At 32.3% G+C, this 24,876-nt stretch overlaps 1 long non-coding RNA gene across 1 annotated transcript in view; it reads right to left on the minus strand.

Moving 5' to 3' along the window:
* Positions 1 to 17,989, minus strand: part of LOC108560032 — a 28,495-nt gene extending 10,506 nt beyond the window's left edge. The window contains exons 1-2 of the long non-coding RNA XR_001890966.1: positions 17,536 to 17,989; positions 2,381 to 2,444 (exon numbers count right to left, since the gene is read on the minus strand). This is a non-coding gene — a long non-coding RNA (uncharacterized LOC108560032). The remainder of the gene's footprint in view (positions 1 to 2,380; positions 2,445 to 17,535) is intronic.
* Between the last annotated feature and the right edge of the window lie 6,887 nt (positions 17,990 to 24,876).

Consider the following 24,876-nt stretch of genomic DNA (forward strand, 5'->3'; position numbering starts at 1 on the left):
AATATCAAACTGAACATTATTTTTCTACGATTTATACCATTTTTTGGGCAGTCCAATTCCCATGGATGAAGTTTGAAAATTCAATTAAATTTTTGAATAATTCGAGTTAAATCACCAACAAAAGTAAGATTTGCTCTACTACATTAAAATGAAATAAACATTCTTCCTTGATACGATTATAAATATATCCCTTAGGTTTAGGAGGTGTTGTATCCATTAAATTACAAAGTATTATACACTGAATTATATAATGAAAAACACAGCTTTTTTTACTAAATTTATTTGGAATAAAGAATCTTAAATAATTTGTTTTTTCGACAAATATTTAATAATATAAAAATGAAATTTATTATTTCAAAATAATAAAATAAAATTTGGGAAGTGTTGTGTCCAAATAATTCAAATTATTTTTTTTTCCAATATCAAACTGAACATTATTTTTCTACGATTTATACCATTTTTTTGGGCAGTCCAATTCCCATAGATGAAGTTTGAAAATTCAATTAAATTTTTGAATAATTCGAGTTAAATCACCAACAAAAGTAAGATTTGCTCTACTACATTAAAATGAAATAAACATTCTTCCTTGATACGATTATAAATATATCCCTTAGGTTTAGGAGGTGTTGTATCCATTAAATTACAAAGTATTATACACTGAATTATATAATGAAAAACACAGCTTTTTCAAAATTATAAAATAAAATTTGGGAAGTTGTGTCCAAACAATTGAAATTCTTTTTTTTTTTCCAATATCAAACTGAACATTATTTTTCTACGATTTATACCATTTTTTTTTTGCGCAGTCCAATTCCCATAGATGAAGTTTGAAAATTCAATTAAATTTTTGAATAATTCGTACGAATATTGGGCCTAATCGCACTTTGCCATGTCGAAATGCATATTAACTACTTTTTCGAGCCATTAATCATTCGAATAAATTTTAGAATCGCGTTCGCCGGCGCCAATAGCCTTTTTGGGTGATTTACGATCGAAGTTTTAAAACGAAACGATGTCGGGCGGTGGTCGATCCAGGCAGGGGTCCCAGGCTTTTCGGCCGCACGGGCAGATAATAGAAATCCGGGGGAACCCCCTGATTTTGTTGTTTCAGTATGTGTGTGCCTTTCTATCCCTTTTCTCTCACTCTCTCTTTACCACCCTCTTGTCCTTTCCTCCCTCGCGCTCTTTTTTTTTGTGCCCTGCCGACTCGATAATTATCGTTGTCCCCGTGCGCTGATTGCCATCGTTTCCGCAAGTTATGCAATATAATTTATATCGCGTACACGCCGAACTTCCGGTAGACCTGCGCCTATCTCCGATCCGGATCTTCACGTGCCTCCATCTATTAACCTTTTTAAATACCATAGTTTGTATATCGGCTCCCCCGTATTTAACCTAATTACTTCTAATTTTGTTGCAGGCATGTCAGTCAGGATTTATGATTTCTTCATAATATAACTTATAATGTAATACTTGAGGATTTCTTTATAAATTAGAAAATATTATGCTGAGAAAATTTTGATATTGCATGGACGGAGATGATGTTTCCAATATAATACATTATCTTGACGCAATTGACACTTGAAATATTGTATAATTTTTTGTACTTTAAATTAACTTTGATAATAAATTGAAATACTTGATTTTTATATGTATTCGATGAATGGAGGTGTTGTGTCCAAATGAAAATGTTTGAAATCGTCGATTGTTAATTAAGCCCTCTAGTTTAGTGTGCGGGCGAAAATTTCAATGCATCAATTCTGATCCCATGGTAGCAACAAAACAAAAGCTCGGAGAGCAATTGTTGCGGGGATCCGACCCGAAATCCTGCGGCACCGATGAAAACGTATTTATGCAAATGGACGCGACCCGGGTCCCGTTTCGGGACACCCCGAAATAATAACTTAAATTCCCGATAATTACGGAATCTTCGGCGTCGGGATGAATTAACTATGTGTTGCGTACGTGCGGGAATTTGAATAATTGCAAATTCATAAAGAGGACTCTGCCTCTCTCTCTCATCTTCTCTACAACCCTTCTGACTGTGTTTGCGCGTACCCAATGTAAATATTTGGTCGGAGGGTCAAGTTTTATGCGCGGCACGATAATGCGAAATAATTTCATTACTGCGAAACGTAGAGAAGGAGCATGGATAGGTTTTAGTAAAAGAGAGAAAGAGAGATATAGAAGGGAAGCAAGGAAATTAGTATTCAGATGAAAACTTTGCGGCTGCTTGGGCCAATGAAAAATGCAAATCTGTATCGATGTAATCTCCACTTAATACATATTCAACTGCAGTCTCTTTTCAGGATAATAGCATGCATATGCATTAGATGGGGAAACATTAAAATTAAGCTCAAGAAATATTCGGATTTCTTACCTTTCTTTAGTTCTCCAGTTCAGCTTTTGCGGACTATTTCGACTCAAAGAAACATAGTTCCATTCTGAAACAAAAAAAAAAAATTAGCTACAACGAAAAGTTATTTTAAGAAAAACCTATTTATTTTTATATGAGCGTAGATTTAGTATCAAATAATCCAAAATACAATTTGATAGGAATTGAAAAAGGGGGGTGTTGTGTCCAATAGTAAAAAATAAATTGTAAATCAGATTTATCTCTAGAAATTCATCATTGCTGCAACTGAAAATTTCGAAAAGTTTCCGTCAAAAGTTTAATTAATTCTTGCGACGTTTTCTTCCGTTCTTTATTTCCTTTTCCCTTCACTACTCGTAAGTTTTCCTAAGTAAATATTCCCGATGAATCGCGAAACTTGCAATGAAATAAATAAATAAATAAATAAAATACGCTCACTGATCTGCATGCAAGAATCGCCCGAAATAACGATGAAAAAGAAACGAACTTTGCAAATTTGATTTGATAATAATAATAATAAAACGACAAAGTCGACGGAAACAATTTCCTCCCTCTTTTCGCATTACTTCTGCCGTAATGTGTTTATATATTCCCACATTTCGTCCTTTCCGCACCAAAAAAAAAATCGTATTTTCGTGCTTTGCGGACAGGAAGGAAATCGTTTTAAACTTTGTGTGTGTGCGTAATTAATTCCGCATGCCGGAATGAATCATTTTTATGCAACGAGGCTGAAGCGTGTCTTTCACGAAAATTACGTTACGTCGCACAGCACGCGACATCTATTACATAATAATAACAACAACAACAATAATAACAGTGATGATTCAGGAAATTAAACGAGAAATTATTATAAAAAGAAAACTTTTGAAGAAATGCGAATTAAAAGCGCTGATTGCATAATTCATAGTAGTTTGGTGCAGTTATGCGGGGTATTCTGCTGTGACCCGAAAAATGAGCTCTAATTAATAAAATTTCATCCCGTAAAATTAATTATGCGAATATTCGTTTCGTTTTTCTCCTCTTGTTTCGTTCGTTTCATATTAAAATCCGCTTCGGATTTAATTATTTTCGAACATGATTGAAATCGCCTTCGATATGTAAAATGATGTATTTTTTGTTGTGGTTGAATGAATTTGCGAATGTAATGAGCTACAGATAGTTACGTTCGAAAGTAACAACAAGGAATTGGTCGAAGTTAAGTTTTGGAAATTACACGGCTGTAAGTGGCGTTGTCGCGGTTTCATAACAGCTTGCATAATGCGATAAACCGTTTACGAAGTTATTAACCGTGTTGATTGTTGCTGGAGTCTCGTGTTTCCACCGCCTCCCCGGGGGTGATGCAAACATATTCTGGTAAAGCTGCTAATGGACCCACATTTGATTATCATGAAACTGTTATAAAACTGGATTCCTCTTAATGGAGGATTGCACGATCTTACGCTTTTTAATCAACTCACATTACCAAAGCAAATACGAATTGCTATGATGATGGTTAGGTAATTCGCAATTATATTTTGGTGGAAACTTGCATGGGAAATATGCAGACACTATCTACTTATATTATTGCTTATATATTGCTTTTCGGTTCAATTTATATGCGCAATTTTTTTCCCTGGCTCCGCGTATGTCTCTTTCAATTTCCCATCAGCGAAATGGATTTTGGAGCGGAATGGGGTTGTGTATGCGGGAGAGAGGGTGGTAGTGGTGGTTTGGGTTTGGGTTTTAGAAGACCGAATCAAGGTGGATAGATTTGCGTATTGCATTATCCGATGGCAAATAGCTGCAGCTCGGAATGGAACGGTTTTGCAGGTTTTGGGTTAATCAATAATGGCCATTAAATCGGGCTCGATTACCATTCATAACCCTTAACACTAATAATAAACAAGATAAGTTCGATGCGGTAATGAATTGCAGTTTAATGCGGACCCCGGCGCAATTTACGACCGTCCGAAATTCGCCCCTGAAATCCCCCAGAGTAACCATCCGCTCTCTCCTCTCTTCTCTCTACTTGGATGCAGAACTTCTCTCGCTGACCAAACCAAATATTGAAGTTTCTATATTGGATGTTCTCAGCAACGAAAATATTACATGGGATACATGCAAATACCTAACGTACTTTTGTTTGTTCTTTCATAACCATCCTTCTTTCCAATTTTCATATCATACTGCAATATAATAAAATTTAATTTCTTCAACTTTAACTTCAAATTTCAACAAATACTATAAAATTTAATTTAATCACAGTTTTCATTAATTAATCATTGAATATATTAGAAAATAAATTAATTCATTTTATGTAGTCAATATAAAGGAAATTACAAAAGTAAAGCAGAATTTATAGAAGATTTAAAATAATAAAAATATAGTAAAGATAAATTAATTGAGAGCTACAAAATTGTAAATGAATTATGTTGAAACAAAATTTCATTAAAATGTGATCAAATATCGATATTTTTATAGTTTGTTGAAGCGATAAAAACCAATTATCGTGGTGGAACGAAGCAAATATGGAAGGTTGTGAGATTGTATGTTGAATTGTTTTTTCTTTTGGTGTACTGAAATACGCGAAAAGCCGAAGGCAATTGATGTAAACGAAACAGACGTTCGGCGCGCGCTATGAAAAATTTGATGAATAATTGAAGCAACCCGTACTAATGAAGAATCAATACGCGTGTGTCTCCTATGCACCTTCAACCAATATCCACAGATTAATGAAATTGAACAAACAAAAAAAAATACGCGGTAAATTTTAAAGTTTAATATTTTTTCTTTTCCGCACATACAAACAACGTATATTACGGCCTTTCCGTTAACCAGTTCCATCCAGTTTCGTAAAGCCCGAAAAATAATTACCTCGTAACAGGTGCGCGCGAAGTTTGCATAAAATTGCATTACGTTGCCGTTTTACTCTATTTTCTCGTAAGTTATTTTTACCGTTTTCTTTCTCTCCATTATGCACGTTATATTTCTTTTTTTTTTCTTCTTCTTCTACTACTTCTTTTACGCGACGGAAGTTGATTTACGTGGATGGTGGAAAAGAAGGGCCTTTAATATTTTAGTTTCGCGAATATGCACCGTGACCAAATGTAATGTAATGCTAGGGGCCATTACGAGACGTTTCCAATATAGTGGATGCCATATTTATGGCCGTAATTTCCCTGTGCGGATGGAAACGGTAGGTCGGATGGTCGTTTCGGTCGGTTTTGGGGGGCTGGTGGTGGCAGAGGCATAGGCGGTGGCGGCGGCAGACGGTTTTTACAATTTATCTTATTCGAATTGGCAATTGGCGCGAGGGAAGGCATCATTCAAATTTGCGATGTCGCAATTAAATCTCGTCGCGCTGCAATTACGATTGCAAATGTACGTGAGTACGTGATCGTGGACCGCAGTAATTATTAATAGATGGACGCGCTCGTATCCCTCGTGATCCTGAAAATAACCGGAAACGCATACACATATGTTTTTTTTTATTTGTATACATAATCGCTTAATCCTATTCGATTTCCTCTATTTATCGCGGTTTATAGTCAACTCTATCAAAAAAATAAGGACTGTAAATATCATTGCTATTGCGTTTTCACAATTATTTTCAAACATTCATTCAAAAAATTGATATTTATCGTTGATGGTAAAAAATATATTTTTTTTCAAGAAAGTGATTAAAAATTATCTTTTAACACTTTGCGAACATGCGGCGAATATATCCGCCATTTCCCGTATAAATTGTGTTACCGAAATACGCCACAATATGATGATCCAGTCACAATTGAAAGTGACATAGAAATATGTAATTGTTTGATTGCATGAAATTGCAGTTGTATTTAAGTTAGTCTATAGACAATTAACATGTTTTGTTGAACAAAGTAGTTTAGATTTTGCTGAAATTGAGTGAAACTCGTGTGTATATTTTTTTCTTGTGTAAAACCGGGAGTAAATATTTGTCTACTAACAAAACGAAAAAAGTGAAGAAGAAAACAAGGGGATGGATGGAGTGAGGGACTCTTTTTGCGCCGTTGTTGTTGTTGGACGTGTGTCGTGTTTAATTAAAGAACCAAATATTTGCATGCTCTTCACCGGAATTGAGTTGCAGTGTTGATTCGGGGTCGAAAGTTTGGACAAAGGGCCTGCATACACGGACAGCAACCCACACACAAAAAAAAATTATATATACAGAAGCTGGGGATGAATTGGAATATTCGGATGCCTTCAGCTTGTTAAACAAGAGGGTCAATGGGTCAGACCTTTTCGCTTATTTATTTATATATTTCAGATACAAACGCATTTCCCTTTCCATGAACGTGAGGCGAAAACTATATAGATTTATTTTTATTTCTTCCTTTTGAAGCGAAAATGAAGGGATAGAAAAAATATATATATATAAAAATAGGAGAAACAACAAGGTTGAAGTGGATGCTTTCTGATCCGTAAAGAAATTGATTTGTTCCTTTTTTGTGTTGGCATGGTTTTGTGCGGTGGAAGAGTTTCGGATTGGGATTTTCTTTTTGAGCGGTCCGCATGATTTGTGTGCGCCGGAAGTCCGTTTCCAGTGCGGAATTAGGTGCGAGTTTTGAGTTATGGGCCGAAGGTGTTGTAGGTTATTAAGTCCGCTTCCCGTGGACGGCCCTTTTGCATACATACATACACTTAGGCATTCCCTCTGTGCCAACGAGACCATCGCCCTCAGAACTACCTACTATTACTACAACCACCATCCAAACCGAAAGCAAAACCCAACCCTATCCCATCCTGTCTGTTTATGATCTGAAGCACAGCCTCTGGACAATCCGTGTCCGTTGATTGGGGAGCTTACGTCCTAAATAAACAACTCTTATTATTGCGGACCAACAAACTCTACCTACAACCTACTGCTTCATCTACAACTTCCCATCATCATCACCTATGTCCTCCAACCTATTTGCTAGCAAATTCTGTTTGATTATCCGCAGTTAGTGTTTTACACAATCGCGTATATCGCTCTAAAATCAATTGATTTCACTTCGGCTACAACATAATCAGGCCGTTCGATATCTGGCGGATGCGCCGGGTAATTCGCACAACACACGTGCACGCCGTTCCATGCATAATGGCAATATCGATTGCAAATTACTATTATTATAAGTGAATTAGTGTTATTACCATGGATGCCATCAAAGTTACTCGACGAAACATAAGGAGACACAGAAAATTATTAGTCACCTCCACTTTCTATCAATAATGGATAATATTTTCAACCAATTTCCATCAATGAAATCTAAAAAATTAAAGCAAATAACTAACAGCAAAATCGTCATTAAATATGACTTTTATTTTAACTTTCTATGGTTCTTTATCTAACAAAATTTTCAAAATATTTCATTTTTAATATGATTTTTTTTATTTCTATCAAAAAGCATTATTCACAAAAAAAAAATTGTAAAATGAAAATAAATAATAAACAATTGGGAAATGTAAATGATGATGTTAATTACCGTGCGTAATGTTCTATAAACAATTACCGAAACTATGAATAACAATCGCGGTTTGTTATTAATAACACAAAATATAATTAAGGTCAACGTTTTGCGTGTACACGATCGTACGTCGCATTGATTTGCAGTTGTACAATACATGTGCAGCCACGATTTACACTCGTTAACTCGAATACTCGAAAAGTATTCATTTATTCATCGGACAACGTTAATTACAATCACTTTTACGATGCGACCCAATTAACTTCAATATTATTTCAGTTGCCCGGCGCTTCCACCATTCATTCACACATTTCTTCTCAAAACGTATCATTTCCATTACAATTTACATCAAAATTTGCATTTTCAAATAAGTATCTTCATACAAATCATGCATTTCATAATAATTAACATTAATATTATTTCTGTTGCTTGTTATATTCACCATTAATTTATAAATTTCTTTGCAAAATGATTTCAATTTGCAGATTTATATTAACTTTTTGATGAGTTATCTTAGTTCTTAGCAATGTTGAAAATTAACAAATAACATTATATACAACGCTTTGAAATATTATTTCAGTTTCCCGGCGAATCCACCATATATTTATACGTTTCTTTCCATGTTATGTTCCAATAAAAATTGTAGAATTATGTTAGTGTTAAGTCGATATTTCTCTAGTAATAATTAATGCTGAGTAAATCAAGAAAATTGGATGATATAAAATAATGGCAATTACGTTTTCTGAGTGGATTTTCATGTTTTTTGTCGTAGGTATTAAGATTGGTAGTTCTGCGGATGGATGCTGGAAAGTGTAACAAATTGAATTAGTGGTAGGGCTTGGTGGTATTCAGTGAATAATATTTTATTTGAATAGCGAGCGTAATGGTGCACGGCGATCCGGAAATAACGAGCGTTCGGGGAGGAGAGTGTTCGTTAATCGGCGGCATTCCGGGCCCGTGGTTTTCGGTGGTTGAAGAACGCATGCAGCGGCAGCAGTCAGTCAGATTTGCAAGCCCATTTAAGTGCAACAGTTGCATGGGTTGCATTACACCATGGTTGTTGCGATGTCGATGGTCAGAACTAGAAATGCCGACACATCATCATGGAATGCTCAACCACTGTCGCATGCTTAATGCTCGTAGGGGATCGTTTCCACGCATTATTTATGCATTTCGCCTTTATTATGACTAATTGACGTGCATTGTGCGGATTCGGATATTGGCACTACAACAACACCAACAACATCCCCAACCGCTGCTGTTTCTACCGCCAACGCCGCCTCTGCCACCCCTTCAATACTGTTGGCACCGCATATCAACACATTCCCGTCTGCATATCCAACATGTTATTGTTATTGAATGCACACCACTGCAGCCACCCAAATGACTGCATTGATATGGCAGCTTCATACAAATCTATAGATGAAAACTTATAAATTAATTCATTGAAAATGTTAATATGTTTCAATTAAATAAGAAAGTATTCCGTACTAAACTTTTAAAAACTTATTTTTCGAACCATTTTATAGAAAATATTCGGTTCTAATATAAAATAGTAAAAACTTATTATTTATTAACGCACCATAAGACGCACCTTTTTAGAAATAAAATGTATGAAAATATTCAATTTAAATACATTCAGTTTTCGTATAATAATGAGTTTAGAAACGTCAGCAATAAATTGATAATTAACTATTGAAAAAAAAGTTTATAAATATATATTTGTAATTATTAATAAATTCGTAAGATTTATACAACTGTTTGTGATTAAATTAAAATACATTGTTATTTATGTTAAAAGATGATGAAGTAAGTACAGTGTCTGATGCGATGTTGAGGAAGGGTCGAGAAGCTCTTGGAAGTTAATTGTGCGCCATTGATACACAAAGTTTACATGAACACTGCTTCTCCTTCCTGTCCCCCTCGCCCCTTTCTGCTTCAAGTTTGAATCGCCAAAACACAAAGTCTGGCATTACCTGGCTAATAAAGCCCGGCCAACTGCAGATCAGTTCATTAGGTCTACATTCAAACATCGAATTCTAACCATCTCTCTCTATATATCCACTACTGAGGACTCACGTTCCAATCGATTAAACAAACTTTGAAGCGGCGACGAAAGGAGTCGAAATCATAGGTAATTATTATCCAGGTTTTGAAGGAACAAAAAAAAAACAAGCTGGATACGTGCATAAGCACCATTGATTTTCGTTTTTCGGAGTCGAGTGGAAGGGTGTGTGGTAATAAGTTCGTATAGTGAGCAGAGCAGAGTAGAGACGTGGGCTGTTTTCAGCCCTCCCTGCGCTCTCGGCCATTGATAATCGAATCGTCGACCTGATGTTTCAGAAGTAATGTGTTTATGCCTGAAACTACCGTAAACACAGACACATACACAAACTGCAAACACATGCAACATCCCGCAACACCTGATGGCCGACCGAAGCTTTTCTCCAACCCAACCCCCACAAGCCGATCCTCGCTCTTCCTTCCCCGAAACCCATTTCCACGAATACACGAATTATTCAGCAATGCTAGTTTCCTTCATTCGACAACATAGATCAATAAACACCAATTTTACTTCGCATTTATACAATGCATCTGGAATAAATTTCGAATCCAAACTCATTCATTCAGCAACACAATTTTATTACAACAAAATTTGCAACTTTTATTTTAAATCATACATTGTTAGTTTATACACTAAGATTATAATTATTGTATTTTTTTTGTCTTTAAATAAATCACTACTTGATAATTAGTATTGTTTATAGAATATGTTTAATTGTAAGTAATAAGTGGCGGATTTTACTTGATTGAAATAGGTGAAATAAAAAGTTTAGTATCGATCGGATTGATCAAATAAAGCTGTTTTCTTTTTGGAAACGTGAGGCCTAAATGCATAGGGGACCAGAAAGTTCCCAGTGGGTTGTCGTCCTAAATGGACCGTAATATCCACAAGAACGGCGGCTCTTAATGCTTGTCGATTTATTAGAAATCACCAAAAACCATTTACCAAAATCGTCCCCCTTGTTTGTTCGTTTCTCACCCCAAAATTCACCCCATCGATTATAGATTAGAAAGAAAAAATCAATCAATAACATACGTTTATACTCTATTAGAAATATCATTTATTTCAATAGATTTTTCCAAAAAATATTTCAAATTTTTTTTACTTTTTCTTGAGATATTTCATTTGATTCTAATATTAAGACTTATTACTATCACATATTATTTTTTATAATAAAATCATCTTTGATTTGGTGAAAGATTAACTTTATCACCAAATTTCAATAAAAACTTTGCTTAACTTTTGTATGTTGTAAAACACGAAAACTTTATTCATCATTGAATTTTCATTTACAGCAAAAATGTAATATTTCATTGCATTTTCCATAAAGGTTTATTTGAAAATTATTGTACTTTTTCATATACATATTTTTTAAAACGCAGTAAAGTTTTCACTGGTGTTGAAAATGTGTCAAATAAAAAGCGAAATTCATGTAACTTCAACACGTATATTTCTGCATTTCATTTCGTATTTCCTTGAAAAATTCTATAAAAAAAAACAAATAATAAAATCTTTAATATTAAAAGAAAACATTTATTGGAATTTTAATCTAATAATATAAAAGTTTGTATTAATAAAAAAAAATATTTTTATCTCCTGATGAGAAAATTGTTTGAAATCGGTTAATGCAATGAAAAACGTTCAATTTTATTATTGCATTTCATATTTTTCAGGAATGCGTTTATCCGCAGAGTGTTAGAACTGTGTGTGTTTTTTCAGCAATATTTCATCAGTTCGTGTTGAAATTTCGAGCTGCAAACTGTGTGTTCAGGATTGTGATCCATCCGCAGACACTGCACCCAGACAGTCGTATGTGTGCAATAAACGAAGGAGAGGATATTTTCGTCCTCTGACCAGGCGAAATCTATTTGCGTCCACTGTAAAATAATTTATGGCCCTGGCGAGTGTGCAGAAATTGTAAATCCTCATTTTCCCGAAAGGACGAAAAAAGCAAGAACGAAAAGACAACAAAATTGCTAGCAAGGATTTAGCCGGTATTTACAAACAAACCTGGCGTTAATCTATGGCGCAATAAAGCACGCACAGGACATTTATCAAATCGTCGTTACGTTAATATATATTTTTTTTTATTATTATTTACTTTTTAGCTTTCAAAATGGATTTGGAAAGTCTTCAGACGGCGCCAAAGACTTATTTTAACATAAACTCTTGCGAGAGTTTCGCGTGGGTTTCGAGGATTCGCGTTGGTGTCCAATAATGTAAACGGACACTGAAAAATTAACACATTCCCATCGAAGTTTCGATTTGCGCAATCCTCGTATCACTTTGTTTCTTTCCTCATTGAAAAACCATCGAAATGTCAAGTCAGTATATAAATTAAATAATCAATTCTTACAACAATTTATTTCAATATCTTAATACAACAATTGCTTTCGCTTATTTTAGAAGAAAAACTGAAATAAAATAAAACGTACAACAACGAGACGAAAAAAAAACAACAACATTGTGGACGTTGCGAGAACATTTGAATTATTAATTGGCGCTTTTTCCCGCAGAACATTTTTTTCGTCCTCGCGTTGTGTATTTTCATTTCCAATTATTAATTAAAATCGCCGGAATGACCAAAAAAACAGACACACAAAAAACGAGAATAAAAATTGAAAAAATAATAGAAAAAAAAAACATAATTAAAACGGTCAAGAGAGAGAGTGAAAAACGTTTATTTTCATTCGTCCAAATAAATAAATAAAAATTATGATCAAAGAAATCCGGCTGTTTAAATACATCCGTTTTTTTTTTGGTGTTTGTTTCATGAAAAATTGATTGGGGGAAAGTTTATTGTGTTGTGTTTGTTCTAGTATTGTGCGATTAAAAATGTATCGTAAATCTTCATTAAAGTCGAATAAAAATTACATTTTTACTGCCCCGGTCGTAATTGGGAATCAAAGCGCAACAAGGTATCTTAATTAATTCTGCGGAATAATTTTCCAGGTAAATTGTATTTAATAAATGTTGTATTAGTTGAGAACGTGGAGGAGTGAGGAGAAGAGGTGCGTGTTGAGGCGATAAACGCGAATATTTATACCGTTTTAACGGCGGTGGCAGCAGCATAAAAATGGAGTTCGTTTATCGAAGAGAAAATCGCAATGCTAGTCAACTTTGTTTCGTATCACACCACAATCGATTTTTCCTCCTCGCTTTATTTTATATAGAAAAATATTTTTAGTTACGGTTTTTTTCCCTTTCATTAAAAGTCTTGGATTAATGAAACGAATGAAAATTGGCTCTGAGTCGTAGCAGAAGTAATTTTAAGTAATTTAATATTCAAGTTTAATCTGCAAATATCAAAGAATATTATTTGATAATTTATTTTTGGATAAAATCGAAGTAATTGAATTTCCCGCTAAATTTAATTCCATTTTAATTAAAAAAGAAATTCCCTTCAATATTTATATATATTAGCAAATTCATTCAGGAAGTTTTAATTTCAGCTTTGAGATAATTTGAATGAAAAATAAAATAATATTTTTTTAACAATTTTTTATAATCATCAATAAATTAATTTCACTTACATTAAATTTATTTGAAAAATATTTATTTTCTTTAAACTTATTAAAATCTAATTTAAAAAGAAATAATTAATAATTTTTTCTTTATATTTTTTATGTTTTATTTTGTGAATAAATTTCGAAATGTCCTAATTAATCATTGGATTTAAATGAATGCTAATTGGTGTACGTGTAAGAGAGGGCGATATAATATGCAGATAAGTTAGGTAAGTCCATGTGTTGTGACCGTGTTCGACGTGACGCCGACAGATGGCGCTACGTGTTCCCGCGCAGTTCGGTCGATCGCAAGGAAATTGTGATATACATAATGTATGTTGTGCTAAAGGTAATCATTTTTTTTATCGAACGACGGACACATAAGCGTTTTCTGTGTTTATCCACAATTTAATCCCGGATTAATGCTATCAGTATAATTGTGTTGTAGTTGATGTTGTTTGCATTGCTGTTTCCTTCCTAGTCACTAATATTATCTAATCACCATCAGAGCAAATCAGCTAATTCACAGATTTCGGGAATTTCTTAATCAGATTATTATCATCTCTATAGTTACTAAAACTATTTAAGTATGGTTAAGGTTGTCATGACAACACATTAAATATATTTATTTTTTTTATAATTAATAACTACAATCCTTTAGTGTAAACAAAATATAAAAGTTTATTTATTTGATAATGTAATTTTTATTTCTCACTTTTAAATTATTAAATGTAATTTTGAATACACATGTTTGTTGTTTTTGTGTTTTAATGAAAGAAACTCTGATTTTCGTTCCACAAGTACGCATGTATATTTATATGAAAACGTTTACGTAAACACTGAATAAAATAAACACACATCGCACTGTATAACATCACACACCGTCACGACTCAACATATTAATTATTTGTTTAATGAAACAAGAAAAAAGTGATTTTTTATTTTCGAAAATATATTTTGTTTATTAAATCTTTGTTTCATTAAAAAATTAGATTGTTTTTTTTGTAAATTTAGTTAATTTTATTGAATATAAACAAGTTTATTACCTTTACTTTTATTGTTTTATATAACAATAAACTAAAATTAAATCTTTCGTTATTATCAAAAATAAATGGAAATATTTATGTAAAATAAACAGAACGAAGAAAATACTTCTTGTTAATGTCATCAAAAAAATCAAGAAAAATATTGTTTTAGTATATACATTTCTCCGCTAGATGGAGTCTAGTGTAGTTTTAAGAGTTTAAGACTTTCTGGAAACATGTTAGCTGTATATAAACGTCTGCAAAACGCTGGAAAGGTTTAAAATTTACTACGACGATAGCATCAGTGACAACCTTTCCCTCCAGATACCATCGGCAGTATAATAACAATGTTGCACCGTTTCATTGAAAAAAACTGAAAATATGCTTGGGAAACTTTTAATTTTTCCTAGTTTAGTCCTGGTTAGCATCGTTTCCGTTTTTACTTTTAATCGCGACGGCAGGGGGAATTTTTTTTTTATAATTGTAAGGAAGGAGGCGTTCTCTGGTTTCTGCGGCCGGCCCATAGATAAATTTAATTTGATTTGAGTGATTTTCGCTCCCCCTCAGCACCCCCGCATCACCGGGGTCGTAATGACTGCCAGGCACGACTTAATGGTCTAAAAGCCGATTTTATCACATTTATGTGCATACTTATATAAAAGGCATATGGCCACGGAAACGCGAACAGATATTCTCGTCGAGATTGCGTTTGGCTGAACAACAAAACCGGAGGGCGTTGGAAATATCTCGGAATACATTAAGACGAAAAAAAAAACACAAAAAAATAATATGTGTATAGTACAGGTAGAGTGAGGTGAAACAATAAACGAGGAAGAAAATAATAATTTGTTCGTTTAAATTGAATGCAAAGGTAAAGTAATAATTCGCGCCCCCGCGATTATTCAATTACGCTCGACGAGGGGCGAGACGGAGAACAAACGCGGCGCTCCACGATGTTTCAACAATTTCGTTTTCGATTAACGCTTTCACAAGATGTTCCAGCACTTTTCGCAAATGTCGAGTGGCTTGAACTGGAAGCACAAAAACTCACGGAAACTTTTCAATACTTTATTAGTAACTTCACTTTGCCAACGAACGCAGTTTTTTTTTGTCTCACAATTTCTCTCCAATTGTATTTAATTGCATGGGAAAACGCGCTTTCCATTATTGGAAAAACTTAGTTTCTAATCATTTAATAACAAGTGAAAATAAATTTATAAAAAAATAGATTTGTGTATACTTTGTGCAATGTTAAAAACAAATTAAAAATACAGACATAAATTATATTTCATAATTTTAGCAATTCTGTTTAATAATTTTTGAAAAATTTCAATAGATGTCGGTAAATTAATGTTAAACAAATGTAGGAATTATAGCTGTGAAACGTGTTTGCTTTTATTAAGTTCAATGAGAACATGCTTTTCGCATGGTGCAGAGTTCGTCGAAAACAATTAACAACTGGACAAATTGATTAAATTTAATGCAGTGTGCGGCGCGTCGATGATGCATAACTGGGCATAATTTCAGCTGTAAAATGTAGCGAAAGACGGTCGTATATCACCGATTTGAATGGGAATGGTCGTCCAACAACAATGGGATTCATTGAACATTACTACTGTCCCGACCATTATTTAACTCTCTTCCTTTTACAAACAACTTTTAAAGTCTTAACAATGTTTTTCAGAACACATTACTTCATCATTATACATTGTTATAATCTTTATAAACGAAAGCTTTTAATAATTTTATGTGCCATTCATTAAGTTTCTGCAAAATTCCTCAAACTTTTTACAAGAAAAACACAAATAATTTCAAAATGTTTTCAAATAAAATTGATAAAATTATAAATGAATAAATTTGAGAATTTAAATGATCATAACTCTAAAAATACACTCAAATTAATTTACGTAAAAATATTCAAATTTCATCTTGTATTTTGTGATGTAAACTCATTAAAATGTTGTTTTCCAGTTAGAACTTTCTTCGATTTTGAACGCTGTATAAAATACAAGTAAATTATATTAATTATTTTTTATTGTAATTAATAAATTATGTTTAAAGATGTGTACGAAATACCAGTTTCCCAGGAAATTAATTAATATCAAATTGGAAATTTCGTTTACACATTTGTATTTCCTGTTGAAAGTCCATGATAAAATTAGCATAAGACTTAAGGAAATGTTATTTTTCTTAAGAAAAATTTAATAAATTAAATAAAACTTATATTTAAAAATTAAATAATTTATATGTTATTTAAAGATATTATTTATTATTAATTATGAATCTAAATAGTGGAAATTTCATTTTTAAATATTTACTAAATCAAATTACTATTAATAATTATATATAAAAAAATCATCCAAAACTTATTTTAAGTTATTTTCTTATTATTTTATAACACCAAATTTTATTAATTTGCTTTATATTAATTTTAGGCTTAAAATAATTAAAGTTTTTTTTCAATTTACTTTCATTTTAATTAAATTTTGTATCTTTCTTGTTTCTTATAAATTCAGAATATTGGAAATGTATTTTTATGTATATAAATTTTAATTTTAATTTACAAATTTTATTTATTTTAAATTGAAAGATAATGAAATTTTAATGAAATAATCGATTAGTAAAAAATTGTTATGAAAATAAAATGTAATATTTTAGTGATAAAAATATATTCTTGTGAAAATTCTCTTAAAAATTGAGAGTAAATAGTTTTGTAGATAAAAAATAATTTAATGGAAAATGTTATTTAAATTGTTTTGTTGCAAAGTAATAGATTTTATAATTTTTTTTTGGTAATTGAAAAAAAAAGGAAGGTATTAACTAGTAAAGTAAATCGCATTAAAACTGAATGGATTTGTAAATTAATTGGTATTAAATATTTAAATGAACGAAACGTATAGAAAATACAAAATAGAGTTTAAAAATAAAATGATTCGAAAAGTTCGCACGTGGAAGGTAATCCAATCAATGGAATACATCATTGTTTATTTAATTATATTGCTGGATTATTGTTGTTTCCCCTATATATATATATGTATATATTTTTCGCTTGTTCGTTGCATGCACCGAATTCGCGGCTAATTTGAATTTAATTTAATTTCCAGTTTGTACTCACGTTTCGATATAATTTAATCCCAAAAAAAAAGATGATGATAATAATAATAATAAAAAATAGAACTGTGCACTGCTGTTGCTTAATCACCAAAAAAAAGTGTATAATTATTATTCCTGTTCGTGTAAAGTTGCGAATGGAATCATCATTGTAAATGATATTGAGAATAATAAAAGAAACACCCACTAAAAGTAATCACGTGAATTAGGGCACTACGAATCACAATGATAATCCATGTTAATCCTAAATCCTTGGCGAATGCGGATCGGTTTATGCGTTGTTGTTTTTTTTCTGTTGTTGTTGTTGTATAAGGGATGAAATCGGTACGTGTAAAAATGCGCGCGTGTCTTTGTGTCGCGCGATACGTGCGCCTCCGCGTCCGAAGTTGTACTGAGCGTCTCTTGCTGGCGTCGGTGTGCGGGTACCGTTTCGGTCGGCAGCCGGGAATGCACTGAGGACGGGTTCCCTTCCAGCGACGACGCCGACAAAGACGGCATCCACCTTAATCAATCACGTGGAACAGAGACGGCAATACTATCTTACCCCATAATTATACCGAATCAGACACACACATATACATACACGCACAGCCTCCTTACGGGGGAGATCAAGTAGCGAGTATCTGCCTCTACTGCTGCCGTAGCTGCTGCTGCTGCTGCTACATACTCTTCTCTCTCTGTGTGTGTGTATTTGCGAGATTGTTGAAACACTAACACAAAGGGTGAACCTGGATTAATTAGGGTAATTAGTTCGATCTTGGCGACTCTTTCTGATTTTTTTTTAATTCCTCCTTTTTCTCTTGTCCTTCGTCTTCCACTTGCTGTTCTACATGTCTCCAGAAGTTGTCGTGCTGTGCCGACGACGACGACACGACAGCTTCGTCAGCGTTTCTGGAGCTCAACATTGGTTATATAAAGTGTAAAGTGAGACGTTATCACTTAATTGCTTTTGTTAACAGCATTGTACCTTCTCAGTCTTTGAAATAAATCAGTTTATGAATATTGTCTTTTACGTAATAGAAAATTGTTATATAAATTGTTTGTATATACTATAGATTAATTTTCTAAACCATTATGAAAAGTTTATGTTTTTCCTGTATGTTTGTAGAGTCATAACTAGTTTATTAATTTATATAAGCTGTTTTCTTCTCAGGAATTAAAACTTACTTTTTAGTAATAAATGTAAATTACTATTTTATACTAAAAACTGATATATTTTTATGTTATTCTTACTTTTTTTGCAATTGTTTATATAATATGTTTCTTATAATTATAACATAGGTAATAAGTTGGTAAAGCAATGGTATAACTGTGGTTAATTGGATGCAAACAATACTTTTTTTGCAGTTATTAACAAATTATATTTCTTATATTTATGACATACAAGAAGTTAGTAAATCATTGGTAATCAAGGAGAAGTCGATTGGAAGCATACAAAACTTTTTAGTATGGAATAGGAATTAGTATTTCATACTAAAAAGTAATATATTCTTATGTAATTCTTACTTTTTTGAATTTGTTTACTAATTACATTTGTTATATTTATAACATACAAGAAGTTGGTAAAACATTGGTATGCTGTAGTCAATTCTAAGTAAACAAGACTTTTTAGTATGGAATATGACTTAGTAGTTCATACTAAAAACTGATATATTTCTATGTTATTCTTACTTGTTTGTTAACAAACTTCGTTTCTAATTTTTATAACATATTGGTAAAATATTGGTAAATTGTAGTCAATTGGAAACAAACCATGCTTATTAGTATGAAATATGAGTTAGTATTAAATATGTACGTTATATTTACTTAATTTCATATTAAATTTGGAATGTCTGATATTTAAATCAAAATCTAAATGAAGTTACTAGATCTTCGCATATTTAAATACTTTTATGGTTTTGAAAATTTAGTAATTCTACTAAAACTAAATTTGTTACCCTTATCCAAGTATTTACTAATCCAAGTGATATTGATATTGTTTTATTCATTTGTATAGATTACATTTTTCAAAGTTATTTTCGAAAGCAAAACTTTTCAAACTAAAATTTTATTAAAAATTGTTAGTAATAATAATATTAACAAACTATATAACTTTACTAAACTTTGTAATTAATTTTGATATATAAATAACTCTTATATAGAAATATTCAACTAAAAGAGAATCTTAAGATACAGCAAGACCTCGTTTATCGACAAGTTTTAAACAAAACAGCGTTAATCGAAGATACATGAGCATATAGTAAGTAGATCAATTTATCATGTAGTAAATAAGTAAAATTAGAGCTTTTTTTATAGTACGTGTTATATAGAACTAGTGTACTTGCATTATTTTTATTGTCTGATTAATATGGTTAATCAAATTGATGACGATCTAATCGAATTGTCGATGATTTTGTTCGGATTTTCGTTGGCATAAACTTGTTTGTTGTTGTATTTTGTATTTGTTCGTTTATAGAATTAGATGCGAGCATGTGGAAAAGGTGGTCATGTGCTCTAGCTAAAGTCGGCAGTTCTTTGTGTTTCTTCGTTGAATGGAGGAGTAAATCAGCGGGAGCAAATTAAATTCGGCCCTAGCAGGTGGGAGGTGTTAATGGCAGTGTAAAATTCGATTGGAGCTTTTAACGCGATAAATCTAAACCCGGCGAGGTTTTAATAAAATTAAGTCCTCTATTATCGGTCGGCCCTCACACCCTTTCCTCACCCCAACGATGCTATCAATAATTCTAGAGACCACTACTAAACTCTATCTTCATACTGAAATGTCCATACTTTAACTCTTTGATTCAAATTAAAGAAAAATTCCTATTTCCTGGATATTTCATACAAAATATCTATACTCGTACTAAGAAGTCAACTATTTAATATAAACTGTAGTTCTTTAGTAAATTTGATCTTATATTCTTTGATCAATAAATCCACAGACCACTACTAAAAATCTATACTCGTACTAAAAAGTCAATTATTTAATATAAACTGTAGTTCTTTAGTAAACTTGATCTTATATTCTATGATCAATAAATCCACAGATCAATACTAAAATCTATACTCGTACTAAAAAGTCTACTATTTAATATAAACTGTAGTTCTTTAGTAAACTTGATCTTATATTATATAATCAATAAATAGACAGACCATTACTAAAATCTATACTCCTACTAAAAAGTCAATTATTTGATATAAACTGTAGTTCTTTAGTAAATTTGATCTTATATTCTATGATCAATAAATCCACAGACCACTACTAAACTTTATCTTCATACTGAAATGTCCATACCTTAACTCTTTGACTCAAATTAAAGAAAAAATCGTATTTCCTGGATATTTCCTACAAAATTATAATAATTCCTTACTAGACATGTACTAGGTACATTGCGTCTACCACCGCCCCTCAAAGTGTTAAAAGAAACAATAGTTCATTAGTAAACTTGATCTTCTATTCTATGATCAATAAATCCACAGATCGCTACTGAAATCTATACTCGTACTAAGAAGTCAATTATTTAATATAAACTATAGTTCTTTAGTAAACTTGATCATATATTCTATGATCAATAAATCCACAGACCACTACTAAAATCTATACTCGTACTAAAAAGTCAACTACTTAATATAAACTGTAGTTCTTTAGTAATCTTGATCTTATATTCTATGATCAATAAATCCACAGATCAATACTAAAATCTATACTCGTGCTAAAAAGTCAATTATTTAATATAAACTGTAGTTCTTTAGTAGAACTTTATTTTCTATTCTATGATCAATAAATACGTAGACCACTAGTAAACTCTATACTCGGGATCTCCAAACAGTTTACCCTAAAATATTCTAATTTAATTTGTTACAATACGTAATTTTACGACTATTGTGAGAATGAAGGTGTTGATTAATTTTATTTTCATGAACATTAAAATTATTCAATTCTCATGAATCTTCTAAACTTAAAATTTTAATCCGTAAAGTAGGAAGTTTTAATAGATAAGATTGAATCATATGTTTTGATTACAAATCTACTCGACAATAGTAATTTATAAGCAGCAGCAGCAGCAATTGAAACGTTTCCATTTAAATTGTACGTTTTTGTTATCTAACTAAGGTGATTGTTATCCTACAATAAAAAAGAACACAAAATATTCAAATATATTCTTAAAAGAAGAAATTTAACATTTCTATTGGATTAACTTAAAGAAAAACTATTATGAGTTCGAATTGTACAGCATTTCCATTTTATCAATAGAAGAATTGTGGATGTGTAGGAAAAATATTAATTAAAAAAAAACCGGTGCATTTAAGAATGGAGAGAGAAAAAAAACTGGATTGTGCTCTAGTCCGTGCATTTTCGGTCGATAATTTGAATAATTCAATTAGTTTGATTAGGAACGGGAAATAACTGGGAGGATTTTTACGACATCGGCATTGTCGTAGAAAATGCAAATCAGGCCAATTATTATATATTTTTTTCTCTTCATCTATTCTCTTTTCCATCGTCTCTCTCGCTGCATTCGGCAGTAACGAGCCTACTGCATCGGACCACACAGATTAAACCATTTAAAAATAAACCCGAGGAACGTCTCCTTCTCTCCTTCCTCTCAAACCATACGCACATCCTTCTTGTTTTTTATTTCCCCATTCATTTTCCTCGGTGTCCGATGTTGGACTATTTAAAATCGTATTTATAACGTTTTTCTTGCATTAATTAGGAAGCATTAATACATATATTTTTTTTTATATATAAACACACGTAGAGACGCCGGCTCAGGTGGAATGGCGCCGCTTGTTGCGCAACGCGATTAAAAAAAATGTAGGAGAAGTATAACATAGAACCTGTTAGAAATGCCGCGTGTATTATTAAAATCTGTATTTGGAATTCGAGTTGCGGAATAGAGGAGAGATCACCAAAAATACGACGCGGATTGCGCAAATCAGAAATTTGAGACGTGAGACTCATTAGCGGCCCACGCGCGAATAAAGTGTGTGGTGCGTGGCGCCAACATCGGATTTCAAGTTGAAGTTTTTTTTTAATTAAAACATAACTTTTCACAACTTGTGGTGATGAATGCCGATCACTGAATCTATGAATGTGTGACTGACATTTTTTCTCGTTACTCAACTCGATGAAAAATTCATTGGCAATCGATGATAATATATTGTTGCCATATTGCAGACATCGGTCATCGCTGGATCCAAGTATTTCAATTTGAAACTATAGCACGATTTTATTGCTATTATATGTGATTTTTCAAAAACGAAGTCTTCCATGTAAATAATATGGCGGATATATTCGCCACTCGTCCGCGTTAATGTACTTAAAGGTGCCTCTTTTAGAACTAATGGAATCTTAGTGAAATCTGTATTTTTTTCTTTGTCATTTAATAGAAAATTTCCAAGAAATTCTAAACTGAAAAACCTGTCCAAAGTCGTTTGTTTCTCTCTTTTCTTCAACATCTGCCGGAAATAACGGACAAGAGTATCGGAGTACAGGTAGTTGATCCTGTTTGCTTCAGCGGAATCCGGATAGTGGGCATTGGTAAACGGCAGTGATCGTGTGAAGTGGGCGACTTCGTTGTGTGAAGCGAAGTTCGTTGTGTGAAGCGAAGTTCGTTGTATGAATCGTGAAATGAACGAAAAGGAAGTTCGTTGTGTGCAGCGTTCGCTGTGCGAGGCGTTCGTTATGCGAGGCACCACTGTATATTAAATATATCAATGAGTGTGAGCAGAAGAACCTCTGAACAATATGTTCTAAAATAAATTGCATCATAAGAGTTACCCTGCTCCATCCCAACGAAAGATAACCCATCCCTTGCGTAGATATTAGAATTGCAGATAGCACAATTATTTAAAATAATTAATTGTCCTATTGCTTTTAAAATATCTACAGACAGATTGGAAACAATTAACTGTTCAACTGGAACATTGTTGATATACCTATTTAGCAATTCTATCGTATTTTTTGAAGGAGTTGGCGATGGTTCATGTTCGTCATTTAAAAATAGTTTTAAATCTCCCATAATAGAGCCACAAAAATCTGTCTCGCAATTTGTGCCTCTAATATTAGAAATTATAACGTTATTCGATATTAACGTTGAAAACCTACTAATAAAAAAGGTACATGAAGGCCTGGTGTTTGGACCTCCTATCTGTCTCACTTGCCCAAAGAAATTTTCCAGAGGATCTTGGTTTAAAGATTTAGTTGGCAAATATCTACAATTCATTTTTTGTAACAACATAAAATGTAGGTTGAAACCATCTAATGTTGTTAAAAAAAATTTCAAGACTGGTGGCTGTTTATTTCGTTCATTAATAAATGTCATACGTTTTACAATCTCTTTGGCCTCATACCATAATTGTAAATGACCTGATCCCATTTCAACACACTTTACATCAACCTGGTTAACTTATACTATGCCAAAATTTAAACTATCAAATAGTTTATTTAAATAATTGCATAGTACAGCTGTACCCTTCGATTCTGATGTAAATTTTCTCCCATTTGGGCAAGATAGGTTACATTTTATCATTAATTCCATAATTATACCTGCTGTATGACTGAACACTTGCACAGCATTCGTCTCGTCAGGTCTCGTCATCTTAGGAATCTGTTCAGGTATTACATGTCTTACTGTAATTTTTTCATGAATCTGCTGCTATTTGCCAATTCTTATTATATTTGCCTTAGGTTCTTTATTTTCTTGTATATATATTTGTCAGAAATTTTTTAGGAGCATAATAATTGCAGCACAATTTGTAGGACCTTGATCACAGTGCTGCAACTATATATCCTATATTTGCCAACCTTGTTACAATATCTTTGATGAAACGTACTATGGCTGCGGATTTAGTTGAGCCTTGAACAAAACTATAACTTACAGAAAATTTCCACTTCCTGTAAAGACTCCTCACCATAAACATTTGAACATGATCCGCGATTCTATCTGACCTTTTATAACCATCATCATCATTCAAATCCTATAACTGTACCTCTTTTAGACTGATAGTCCAAATGAGGAGTGATTGCCATTTCATTAAAAATTAATGTAACTAATCTATCTTCAATTTCATTGTTTTCAGAAATGTGCTGTTTCAGTGTATTGAAGATATTATTATTTAAACCAGGATCGATTCTAATTTTACTATTAAATCTCGTAAGTGTTGATTCTGATGGTAATTTAAAATAATTTGACAAGAATTTATAACATTTCTTACTCTGTTTAAATATACTGAGCGCAAATAATTTATTTTTGTATGTATATGATTCTCCCTATTTTTTCCAAAATTAGATATTTGGGATCTTATAAAATTTTGAACATTAATGTCCAATTTAGAATGTAAAGCATTTGAAATATTTAAA

The sequence above is a fragment of the Nicrophorus vespilloides genome, unplaced genomic scaffold, assembly GCF_001412225.1.
Source record: "Nicrophorus vespilloides isolate i.1.1-1 unplaced genomic scaffold, Nicve_v1.0, whole genome shotgun sequence".
NCBI lineage: Eukaryota > Metazoa > Arthropoda > Insecta > Coleoptera > Silphidae > Nicrophorus > Nicrophorus vespilloides.